The 10,579-nt window shown below is 44.6% G+C and overlaps 1 long non-coding RNA gene across 1 annotated transcript; it reads right to left on the bottom strand.

Annotated features, from left to right (window-relative positions):
• Nucleotides 1-218: 218 nt before the first annotated feature.
• Nucleotides 219-9,866, bottom strand: LOC123592893. The gene is made up of 2 exons (XR_006709996.1): nucleotides 9,372-9,866; nucleotides 219-9,144 (listed from the first exon to the last, which is right to left on the bottom strand). It is a non-coding gene; the product is annotated as an uncharacterized LOC123592893 (long non-coding RNA).
• Nucleotides 9,867-10,579: the final 713 nt, after the last annotated feature.

Consider the following 10,579-nt stretch of genomic DNA (forward strand, 5'->3'; position numbering starts at 1 on the left):
TGAAAAGGGCTAGGAATTGAGAGTCATTAAATGATCTATCAACACAGATGTTTGGGTCTCCCGTAGATTCCTCCTCCTCAAGATCTTACCCTGGGCTCCATCCCGCCCCTTCCCCAATCTTCAAAGGATCTGCATTCACACTTCAATTCAAGCCTTAGATCCTAAAGTGGTAATGGCATGGCTGAGCCAGAAAACAGTATGGGAAAGTTAGAGAGGGCTCTGGTGGACATCTGTTTTATTTTGTTATGATACCAGCATGCACACACTTTTCTGAAAACAGTATGTTTGTTTCCTTTGTAGGAACTACCACATCCCTGCTTCTTCAGTCTCAGTCCATGTGCAGGTAGAGTATGACTCCAACCTGTCAGAAGAAGCATTCTGTTCCCGTGAGCAGTTCAGTGAGTAGTTTGGGGATGGATACATGACCAACTGGAACCCACAGGCACAATGTTGTCAGAACAACACCACACATTGTCAGCTTCACTTGAACCTGCTATGACACAAAACTGAAGAATAAAGTCAGCACAGAAGACAGAGAGCCAAGAAGTAGAAACTGAATGCTGATAGCATTGCATTGAGTCCCTGCATCAACCCTACTACCTAAAGCTGGCCAGCTCTAATCCTGGATGGTTCAGTTATGAGCCAATATATTTCCCATTGCATTTTATTTTCTGTCACTAATATCCACATGATTCCCCAGAGTTCTCAAACTTGGGCTCTATGTATATTTATTAGTTAACTTATCTATGTATATTATATAGTTAATATATATTAACCTCTCTGTGCCTCAGTTTGTTTATGTGAAAAAAGATAACAATACCTACTTCAAAGAGTTGTAAAGATTAAATGGAGTAGTAAATGTCAGAGTATAAATTAGTTCCACAACATTGAAGAGCAGGAAACATCACATTACTTAATTTTTCAAAGTTAAATCTGGTTAAAAAATCTCATTTACTGGAGTCGGAAGACATCCAATATTAAATCATGATGGGGGGGCTTTTTTCCTCTTTAGCATGGTATACAGTGACTAAGAAAATAATCCCCCTCAAAAAAAAACACCAAAAACCCACTTAGAAAAGAAACTTGGGTCTTGATTCTGTCCTGGTTGCCACGTGGATGTGCATTGTATAAACCCATATGACGATTCAGAGGCAGGGTGGCTCCACAGCGTCTCTGCCAGGTATGCAAACTAGCATCTTTTGCTGCAGTTCCCAAGACCATATGCTAGATGTTTAGTGCCCTAACCATTAAATCAAGTTTCCCCATCAGAAGTCCTGCTGCCTCCTAGTGGACTTCTATATAGATCCTGTCACTCATGGAACCCATCACTACATCTCTTTTCTCAATTCCTGAATACACTTCTATCCTTGGGCAATTCCTCCTTTCAATCATCCTCCATCTTCTTCTCAAGAACACTCAGCTAAATTAAATTCCCTTCCCACACAAGAGCTTGGATAAGGTTGTAGACTAGGTGTCTTGAAACTTTGGTTTGGGTCTAGAAAACATATTACCAATTCCATGGGAAAGACATCCTAGAATTCTTGCAAGACAGGTGAGCAAAGTTACCTTTTTATACTACAGGATGTCTCCTTTGGCAAAGGAGCAAGGAGACAACAATTAATAACTTGGTAAACTATCCTGCCATATATGTACATTAGCTAACACAGAATAAGTATTTAATATTGCTTTCTCTGTTTCCCATTAGGACTCAACTTACCTTCTTCATCCAGAGGTAGCAAACTCAAATACCAGGCAGGTAATACAAATGAGTAAAAATGGACAAATGTAAGAAAACAAAATCATAGGCACAATGAAAAAACAGCAACTAGCCCTTAGTCCTGGCATTAACAATAAGAACATGGTAAGAACCATGGTGCATTGAAAAGCAGACATACATTCCAAGGGAAGCCACTGTTACTTACCTCTAAATGGCCTTTACTTTGTGGAAATGAGAGTCTAGTGCTATCATATTTTAAACTTGAAATATTGATTATTATGTACAATCTACTTGTTTTACAGCTTTGACTACTCCAGTTTTTAATGCTGGCCACAGTGAGCCAAATGTTACATATCAGTAGGTCATTTTTAAGCCCTTTAATTGTTTCGGCTGTTACATATATGCTGCTATCAAATTTTACATCTTCACCATGGACTGCTTTTCCAAACTTCAGATCTATGTATCTAGTTGCCTCCTGCCTAGTTTTTTTCTTGCCACAGTCAAATATCTAAATGGAGTCTATCACCCTCTCCCCACCCAGCCCTAAACTGGTTCCAAGGTCTGTGTTCTCTACCACAGTAAAATGGCACTAACATACACATTCAGTTTTCCAAGTTAGAAACCTAGAGTCATTCTCAACTCCCACTCTCCTCCACCCCATCCCATTGGTAATGACGTCTAATCAATTATATCTTTGGAATCCTACTTGAATTCATTATACTCCATTCTTACCTTCACTGCCTTGATTTAGACCTCATCATATGTTTTGCCTATACTAAAGCATAAGTTCCCTAACTAATTTCTTGCCTTAATCTCTTTGCCCTCACTAGAGTCAGTATTCTTTCCAAGACACACACTTGATCTTGTCACTTTCCTGCTCAAATCTTTTCAATGATTTCCCATCATCTTCAGGATAAATTTGTTTTTCAGACTGATATTGAGGCCCCTTTATGATCTTATTTACCTTTCCAGGTCCATCTCTTACTGCTTCCCCAACCTCCACACATTGGAATACCTTCAATTTCCCTAATGATACATGCTTTACCTGACCTAGCACCTTTACACAAGCTGTTCCTCCTGCTTGAATTGTCCTCCTCTTGTTCCATATACTTTCATTTTCTTGGTTCCTCAAACCAAGTTATTAATCACCTCTTCCGGGAAGCAGCATCTGACAAGCAACCTCCTTCTCCAGGCTGATTAGATATCCTCCTCTGCCCCCATAGTACTCTGTGCATATTTCTATTTTAATTGTCTATTAGTTGACTGTTTGCCATACACACACATGCACACACTGAAATGGGACCTACTTTAGTGCAGACTCTGTCCTATTTCTATCTCCTCAAAACTGAGCACAATACCTGATCTATAGTAAGCACTCATTAGAATGAATGAATGAATCTAATCCAACTCATGATACCTATGGGAGAAATCTTTCTTGCCCAAAATCACATAGCCTATCAGTGACATTATTTTAGAGAACCCATCTCTTTAATTTCAGCTCCATACTCTTTCTTCCAGACTAAGCTGACCTTTGATGGGGGTGGGATGAGAAGAGAGGCATTAAATTGTACTGAGATGGCAGAGATTAAAGTTTGGCCTTAAAAGAAAGAAATGATGTGTGGGGTACCTGGTAGCACAGTCAGTTAAACATCCGACTCTTGATTTCAGCTCAGGTCATGATCTCACAGTTCATGAAATCAAGCTCTGCCATTGGGCTCTGTGCTGACAGTGTGTAATTTGCTTGGGATTCTCTCTCCCTCTCTCTCTCTGCCCTTCCTCTGCTTCCTTTCTCCTTCAAAATAAATAAACTTAATTTTTTAAATAAAAATAAAAAAATAAAAGAAAGAGCTGACGTGGAACACAGTACTGGCTTTAAGAGAAAGAGGGGCAAATGAAGAAAAATGGTCAAGAGCATTTGATCTGGCATCCTTAACATAAATGCTTGCCAAAAAGATCTCAAACAACCTAAAGTCAAATAAGACAGTTCATAGCTGACATGAGAGTAAGAGTGGAGGGGGGGCAGGGAGGACAGACTTGATATATTAAAGATAGAACATGGCTTGTAATCAGAAACCTTAAAAGAAATAAATTTTAATATAACATATACTATGTACTATCCTAATCATATGAATTTATTCATTTAACCTTCAAAACAACCTTGTGATAAGGAATAATATCATCCCCATTTTACAGGTGAGGAAACTGAGGCACTAGAAGATTAAATAGTTTGAGATTTCACAAACAGGAAGTGGCAGAACCAGGATTTTAATAAGGCAGTTTGATGTTAGAATCCATGTCCTAATGACAAGGCCTAAAGCATAATTCTGGCACTGGAAATCAAGACAAAAAGGAATCACTCAGGTTTCACTGTCACAAAGTACTAGTTGCCTGGTAGAGGCAATTTTTTGGCTCTAAATTCAGGGAAAATGCTGTTAGGCATGGGGGGATGGGAGTTCTTTGTTCTGTGATGCAGTGATGACCTCAGGGTAAACTGCCACTAGGTGGAGGAAAATGGAATGGTGGATAGAAGGCCTCCTTGGGGCTGAAGGGGACATGGAGCTTCTCTGGGGCCAGTTGACCCATGCCCTGGCCTGTAGACACTGTGGCAGCAACTGCCTCCAGAGCCCAGGGAATCTGGTGACACTATTCTTATTCATGATTTGGCAGATCCAGAGATGGTGGCAGCTTGGGAGGTGGCGACAGTTTCAACTGTGGTACTCTGGAGACATGATGCAAGGCAAGGTGGGTGACATGGATGTGCAGCTGGGTGAATGACTCTTGACACCACATGTGAGTTCAGGTGAAAAATCATTGACATGGATGTAAGCACAAGTGAATGACTGACTGACTATAAGCCTTAAATGTGAGGCTGGATGAATGACCATTATTAACACCAGATTTGAAGCCAGGTGGGTGATTACTGACCCTAGATGTACAGTTATGTAAGGGAATGCTGATCTCCAAATATGGGCTAGGTAATGGCCATTAACACCAGATAGGTAAGTGACTATTGACCACAGATGTGGGGCCAAGTAAGTAACTTCCCTCTGGATGTGGAACAGAGATTGAGGGCTTCATGCCTGAAGCCAGAGCCTTGCGTCTCTGAAAAGGCTTCATGCCTGAAGTATCTTTCTCCATTCCTCAGAGCCTACCACTTCTGCTTGATCACCTGTGGAAGCAGAAGTCAGAGGAGGAAGAAGAGGAGGCATCTCTGGATCCACTAAAGCCATGTTCTTTTCCCAAAGAAGCTCCCATTGGAGGACAAGCCACCACAGTCCCATGTCAACAATCCCGCAGTTCTCAGGGCCTCCACAAAGCCTCAGAGGCACCAAAGCAAGTACATACACAGACCCCAAGCCCTTCCAGATCCTTCCCCACATTTCAGATCCTGACCAACTTGCCTGTGAGGCACAAAACAGCAACAGGAAGTTATCTACATCAGAGAAAAAGCCAGCTCTTCTGGGGTCTCCCCTCTCTGCACAGTGAGTCGGTGGAGGCCATATTCCTGAGCTCAGGTGCCCCCTCTCCCCTAAAGCTGTCTATTGGCCCTTCTGTTTTCTTCAACCAGCTTGCCTTCCTGACTAGGTCCAACCTGCTGCTTCCCCAGTACTGCTCCCCAACTCAGCCACCTACTCATGAAATCCATACTAGAGAAGATGTGGAAGGGATGGCCCTCGATCCTCAGCAACTTCCTCCTCTATCATCCCCTTCTGTCCCATCATCACCACTCCATCTTAAGTCCTTTCCCATGGACCACAAGGGAGTCCTATCTGGTGCTAAGGCATATCCACAGTGGCTTATGCAGCATAGTGAGGTCCCTTGGGTCTCTGAGGATCAAGCCCTGCACCTACAGCCTAAACTCCAAAGAACCAGACCCTCCAAGCTTTCCCCACCATCTGAGGTCTGGTGGAGTATGCCACGGGATCCCAGCCTCCAACAACACATTCTAGATTCACTCTCTGCCTCTCTGCTATATCCTTCTAGCCTTCTGGCAGTCCTGACAAGGTTTGAGGCCCCATGGAGGACTATGGGGCAAAATGAGGCTCCCAAAGCCTCTGTGCCAGCAATGCCAGCTCCCAGCCCAACTCCAGCCTCCCTGCCAGAACTTCAAGAAGTCGGCCCTACAGAAGAGCTGCCTGGATCTAAGGCTCTCTGGGAAACTACAAGGCAAAGACAGTATCCTCAGATCTCTGAGCCTTCAATCCTGGTCCCTTGCCAATCTGTAGACCCCATGACAGAGCCTCAAGGAACAAGCCCCCTGGGAGTTCCACCTGGATCTAAGACTCAGTGGAGAACCATAGGACATAGAGAGAGTCCTCAAGCCTTTGAGCCTCCAATGCCAGCTCCCTGCCAACCCCCAGATTCTCTGTCAGAATTCCAGAAAGTCATCCCTGAAGGACTTTCTGCACCTAAGGACTTCTGGGGAACCATAAGTCAGAGAGAGAGTTCTCAGACCTCTAGGTCTCCAATGCCATGCCCCTGCCATCCCCTAGATCCTCTGCTAGAACTCCAGGGAGACAGTTCTCTGGGTGATCCATCTGGATATAAGCTCCAGGGAGGACACAGACAAGATTCAGGAAACGTTTGGGCCTTTAAATCTCCAGCCTTGGACCTCAACCCAGAGCTCTATGCAACTAGTCCTGCATGTGTCCCACCAAGATCTCACACTCCATGGAAGGACAGGCAGAGTAGAGAACATCTTTGGATCTCTGCAGACCCAGTTTCTTCTCCCAGTCTTCCCTCATCCTCTCTGAGTCCCCAAGGAGTCTTGTCTGAGTACAAAGCCATGTGGGAGACCAAGGGACAAAGAAAGAACCTCTGGACCTCTGAGTCCCCAGACCTTGCCCATAGCCCATCTCTAGCTCCCATTCTAGAACTCCACAGAATCAATCCTAGGGGAGGCCTCACTAGATCAGAAACTGCATGGAAAGACATTGAGTATTCTAGGAATTCCTGGGCTCCTGAGCCCCCATCTCTGGCCCTCAGCTCACCTCCAGCTCTTACAATGGAGCCCCTCAGAGGTAGCCCCATGGGGGTCCTGTTTGATTCTGAGGCTACATGTGGGGACATAAAAAGGAGAAAGAACTCCTGGACCTCTGAGATCCCGGCTCACAGCTTACCTCAAGACCCACATGGAGTCAGATCCTTGGGAGCCCTGTCTGACTCTGAGCCTATTGTGGAGGATAAGGAGCAGAAAAAGATCTGTTGTATTCCTGTATCCCCACTGTGGATTCCCAGCCAACCTCCAAACTCTATGTCAAAGTCTCCCATAAGTGAGCCTACTGGAGACCAATGTACCTGTAAGCCTAAAGGGGAAGCTGTGGAGCAGAGAGACAACTGCTGGGCCACTGAGCTCCCAGCCCCAACCACCAACTCAGTCTCTGCTCCTCTACCAGATCTACATACTGACCTTGAGTTTGTGTGGAAGAATGTGCAACCAAGAGGTATCCCCCAGGGGTCCAACCCTCCAGCAGTGGATCCCCTAGAGCCAATACCCTGGCCTTCCACCTTAGGTAAAACTCTGAAAACTGAGCCCAACCAGCTTGATCTACCTAAGAAAGAGCTCTTCCCAGGGGCTAAAGTAGAAACTCCATCCTTCCAGGGAGGGGCTGTCCCAGAGGTGCCCACCCACTCTGGGATCCAGGCCTGGCACTGGAGTAGAGAGTTGGAACTCAGGCTGAAAAAACTACAGCAAAGCCCTGCTTTCAGATCCCCTGACCCAAGTCATTCATCTGGCAGCTCCACTGCCCTAAGCTCCACAACCCTAGGCACCTGGAGACTCTCTTCCTGTCCCCCACAGCAGATTCATCCCTCTAATTTGTGCCCCCACTCTTCAAGCTGTCATCCCCCAAAAGTTCAGAGCACAGTAACTCAACCTATTCAGGTCTCCCATTGTTACCACTCCCACTCTTCTTCCCAGCCTCAGCCACAAGAGTCTAGCAGGGCAGAACAAGGGTCTCAGAGAGAAGAAAGAATGAAAGTGAAGATGGTGGCCCAGATCTCATCCCAAGAGCCACGTATTCTCATGGAGGCTGGTGAGAACTGCCCAGGCCTGGGCGAGCCCTCAAACCCTAAGGTCCCAGCCTCAGGCAAAAGAAACAAGGCTTCAGCCCTATCTTCAGCCAAGAAGAGAGAGAGCCCCAGGAAACCCAAAGCAGGAGACCACAGAGGAGGGGATGTAAGACTGGAGTCATCCACAGTTATGGGGAAGAGCCACCCAGCCCAGGTTGGAAGAGTAAAGGAAGCCTCTTTAAGCAGACTTTCCCAAAGATCTCAGCACAAGGACCAGAGCTCTCAACACACTGCTGCTCTCCCTCAGCAGCTTCACTCTAAGGCAGCAGGTCCCCAAATTCATCAAGGGGCAGGGCTGGGAGCTGGTGACATCTTGACCCCTCAACACTCTAACCACTGCCCCTGGGCCCATATGGAAAAGCATCTCTCCTCCCCCACACCTCAGGTTCCCCTTACGAGGGGTCTCCCAAGAATGTTAGCCAAGTTTCTAGGTACCCATGGCCCCTGCCCACCAAATCCAATAAGCAAAGGAAAGGCTGGTAGCACTGGCACCCAATACCACAAGACCTAAAGCCAAACCAGTTGTGGGGTAGGGAGACAGAGGAAATCCTAATAAACTAGGTGAACTAGATAAATTCCACTCATGTCGTCTTTGGAGTCTGGCAGACTGGGAATGTCAGTTCCCTATTAACTTCTACTATAGCTATATTCCATCAGGATTTTGTAGGCTTAACTTCTCAAGCCCTTCACAGACGATCATCCTGGAATCCACACATCCCTGTTCTACAGGGTAAGCCTGTAAGGAGACCAGGGGAACACAGTCCAATGTTGCTCTTGAGAAAAACTTCACATCGAATGAACAGAAAAAAATACATCTATTCACATGGACACAATTAGTCTGAGTCCAGGCAGCTGTTCTTGGTCCTGGGTATAAGTCCCCTTCTTCACCCATTTGATCCCTAAGTTCTCTACACGTTGAACCATTTCTTCTCAGCCCTCTGCTCTTTCTCTCCCTAGGTGAGTTCATCCATTCCCAGGACCACAAAAACAAATGCTTTTTCACATGTTTAGTAGCCATCTGGATTTCTTCTATAATTGCCTGTTTATATTTATCCATTTTTCTACTGCTGCCATAACAAATTACCACAAAACAACAAATTGTCAGAAGTCTGACATGTCCCACTGAGCTGAAATCAAGGTTGGCAGGGCTGCAATCCTTTCTGTAGGCACTGAGATCCATTCCTTGTCTTCTTCCACTTTCTAGAGGCTGCCCACATTCACTGGCTACTGGCCCTCTTCATCTTCAAAGCCAGCAAAGGCAAGTCAAGTTCTTATCACATCACTCTTCTGCCTCCCTCTTCCAATTTTAAGGATGCTAGTAATTACATTTGGTCCATCTGAATAATCCAAGATAACTCTTCCTATCTTTTTTTTTCAACGTTTATTTATTTTGGGGACAGAGAGAGACGGAGCGTGAACGGGGGAGGGGCAGAGAGAGAGGGAGACACAGAATCGGAAACAGGCTCCAGGCTCTGAGCCATCAGCCCAGAGCCCAACGCGGGGCTCGAACTCATGGACTGCGAGATCGTGACCTGGCTGAAGTCGGACGCTTAACCGACTGCGCCACCCAGGCGCCCCTAACTCTTCCTATCTTAAAGTCCTCCTGTTTTAAGGTTAGCAATCTTAATTCTATCTGCAACTTTTAATTCCTTTACCATGTAAAATAATATATTCACAGGTTACAGGGATTAGGATGTGAACATCTTGGAAGGAATATTATCCTGCTTACCAGAGATATCAACCTATTATGCATACTGCAAATATTTTCCCCAATCTGTGGCTTATTTTCAAATTTTAAGGTGACTTTTACTGTACCAAAATTTAACATTTTTTTAAGTAATTAAATCAACCAACATTTTCCTTATGACTTCCAAAATACTTTCTTCTGGTGCTTTTACAGTTTTAATGTTTAGATTGTTACTTTTTGAGTATGATGTAAGAATCTAACTACCCCCACGCCAAAATACAGGTCCATTTTTACCAATACCATTTAAAAAAATGTCCTGAACTCATCTCATACAAGTGCCATATTTCAAAATACAGCTCATTTTTAAAATTTTTTAATTTTTTTAAATGAAATTTATTGTCAAATTGGTTTCCATACAACACCCAGTGCTCATCCCAACAGGTGCCCTCCTCAATCCCCATCACCCACTTTCCCCTCCCCCCCCACTTCCATCAACCCTCAGTTTATTCTCAGTATTTAAGTGTCTCCCATGGTTTGTCTCCTTCCCTCTTTGTAACTTTCCCCCCCCCTTCTCCTCCCCCGTTCTTCTGTTGAGTTTCTCAGGATCCACATATGAGTGAAAATATATGGTATCTGTCTTTCTCTGCCTGACTTATTTCACTTAGCATAACACTCTCCAGTTCCCTTCACTTTGCTACAAATGGCCAGATTTCATTCTTTCTCATTGACAAAATATGGCTCATTTTTAAAGCATCTCTATCTAAGCTTCAGATCCACATATCCAATAGCCTACTAGATATCATCTCCTATTTAGCTTGTCCAAAATTCATTTTCCCTTTTAACCTTTTCCTCCAGTATGCCCATTCCTATTGAAGGGTATCACATCCATCTCAATACTCAAGTCAGAAGCCTGTCATCCCTGACTCCTCCCTTCCCCTCACGTCCTAGTCAATTTTAACCCTGTCAATTACACCTATGAAATGCACTTCAAATCCACTTCCACTTCTCCATTTCCACCATCACTGTCTTAGTTCAGTCATTTCTCACCAGATTGGTTGCCCTATTCTTTCTAATCCATCCTCCACATGGTTACAATTCTCTGG

This window comes from Leopardus geoffroyi, chromosome D4 (assembly GCF_018350155.1).
Source record: "Leopardus geoffroyi isolate Oge1 chromosome D4, O.geoffroyi_Oge1_pat1.0, whole genome shotgun sequence".
Classification (NCBI taxonomy): Eukaryota; Metazoa; Chordata; class Mammalia; order Carnivora; family Felidae; genus Leopardus; species Leopardus geoffroyi.